Below are 2,451 nucleotides of genomic sequence, written 5' to 3' on the forward strand. Positions count from 1 at the left end.
TTTTTGAATTATAAAAAAGTTTTATCAGACGAATTAAAAATTCATCCATAGAAAATGTAGAGAAAATAATTGCGGTTTTTTTTTGAGCTATAGAACTCCTAGGAATGTCAAAAACTGAAAGAGGAGATAGATTTTTTCTGTAAAAAACTTTCAAAATGATCATTTTTGACATTTTTTTCTTCCGGAAAAGGACCATACATGAATCTATAACCACTAATTAATTTTTTAAGAATCATTTGAATCATCTTGGAACTCTACAAAATCAGATAAAAAGTTCTGAAATTATGGTTTTAGACCTGCAATTGTGATCGCGCCAAACTTTTTTCTGTAGATCAAAAATTAATTTGCAGTTCGGAAATGTTCTGTGGGAGAGCGTGTAATGCACTAAAAATGTTCAATTTGAATCTTTCAGATGCGAATACGTTCGAGCTACTTTCGCGTTTAAGTGTAGTTTTTTGCTGAAAAATAGATTCTAGAGATGCTGGCGATCATTTTTATACCAAGAATTCAAAATTTTGTTCAGAAAATCCCACTAAATTCACATAAATAAATTTGTTATCTACAGTATCCGTTTCCGCTCCGCCCCCTCGTAAATCGATACGAGCGCCGTCTCTGAGATTTTCAGGTGTCACTTTTTTTAAAGGAGGGTAGACATCAAAAATTTCAAAATTTTCATTTTTACTCAAAAGATATAACTCTGAAGTATAAATATAGCTATGTACTTAAAAACCTGAAAAAAACGCTTCAAGGACGAAAAAATGCTCTTTTTTGTCACCCTAATTTCTTCACTAGCCTGCTGCTGCGACGTCGCTTCATAATGTGAAAAACGCGATGGTCGCCTCTTACACGCGTAGTGTAGTGGGTACGCTCTAGGCTAGTATTCAGGAGGTCAGAGGTTCAATCCCTGCTGGTGTTTTTACTTTTTTCTTCCCTTGTTTCCTTCGGATTGAACTTTTTGAACTCGGAATTTCTGAAGGGCTACCAGCGTGCCGCCGAGGCCTCGCTCCGAGGTATCAAAATCAGTTGAAAATGAAGAAACGTGTTTTATTATGTTAACAAATAAATTATGAAAAAAACTACAATTAATTTTTAGAAAGAGACATAACAATTGAAAGAAAAACCACATAATTAAAACAATCCTCGTGCAGGGCTGGTCGTCGGAAGGTGAAGGAAGCAGTAAAAATGGAGACGTCTCTGAAAACCCCAGTCATAAAACAGTTTTTTATTCCTAGAGTAATAACGAGAAGTAATGAGATAAATAGGAACAGTGAAGAAACGGTTATCGAAGAGAAAATAGTTTTTTCGCATGCCTATAAAAACACCGGTGACTGGAAAAATAATCGGTCGATAGAACTTTAAATTTACATTAAAAAAATTCACTTTTATATGGGTTTTATAATAAATAAGAAAAAAGAGCTTTTTTAATGTTTGAAGTCTTAAAAATTGAAAAAAATAAAGTCGGGAAATAAAAAAATAAAAATGTTTGCGCGTGAGATTGCGCGCTTTAGGTGCTAACACCGCGACGGCAAAATACACATTCCCTGAAATTTTCCCCGAAATTTTTGCTGTCTGCCCTCCTTTAATCCGACAATATTGTCGAATTAAAACAAGTGGGACCTGAAAATTTGAAAATCGTAGCTTTTTTTGATCTACGAAAAAGTGCGGCAAAAACGTAATATTTCAGATTTTCGCCCCTCGTTCGAGCTACTTTCGCAATTAAGTTCGGTTTTTCGATGAAAAACAGATGCTAGAGATGCTAGCGATCATTTTCATACCAAGAAATCTAAATTTTGAAAATCCCACTGGATTCGCAGAAATAAGTTTCGTTTACTACGGTAGTGATTTTGAGGCAAGGCCTAGAAAATTGACTTTGAATCCGCCCGCGAAATTTTCCAGGTCCCACTTTTTTTCAATTCGACAATAAATAACATATTGTCGGAATAAAAAAAGTGGGACTCTATGACTGCTGGCTGTTGATGAATCCTGTACTTACAGCGATCGTTTTTTTGGCTTTTTTATTGTGCGAATTCCCGCGCATTTCAGCTGCTTGGTGTTTGCGGACTCAGAAGAGAAAAAATTATTTATTTTTCTATTTTTCAAGAAAGACAATAAAAAACAAGAAAAGTGGGTAATGTGTTGATTTTCAAAGTTTTTCTGCTATTGTAAACGAACGGAAAATCAGTTTAATATGTAATCAGATACTCCAAATGCTCTGTTTATTTCTCCTCTATCGTTGCACAATAATTATTCATTCAGAATGGGTAGTTTTCCGCAGTTTGGAGCTTTTGTTCTTCGAGCACAAGAAAAAACCGGAAGAACTTGCATCAATGGCTTGCCAGTGGCATCTCCTGCGAAACAAATGCTCGGAAGGTGAGAAGCTTCTTCCTGTATTTATTATTTCCATTCTCTCATTTTTAACAGGTTTCCATACTTGCAGTCCATTCGACATGA

The sequence above is a fragment of the Caenorhabditis briggsae genome, assembly GCF_000004555.2.
Source record: "Caenorhabditis briggsae complete genome, chrII, whole genome shotgun sequence".
In the NCBI taxonomy this organism is placed as follows: domain Eukaryota; kingdom Metazoa; phylum Nematoda; class Chromadorea; order Rhabditida; family Rhabditidae; genus Caenorhabditis; species Caenorhabditis briggsae.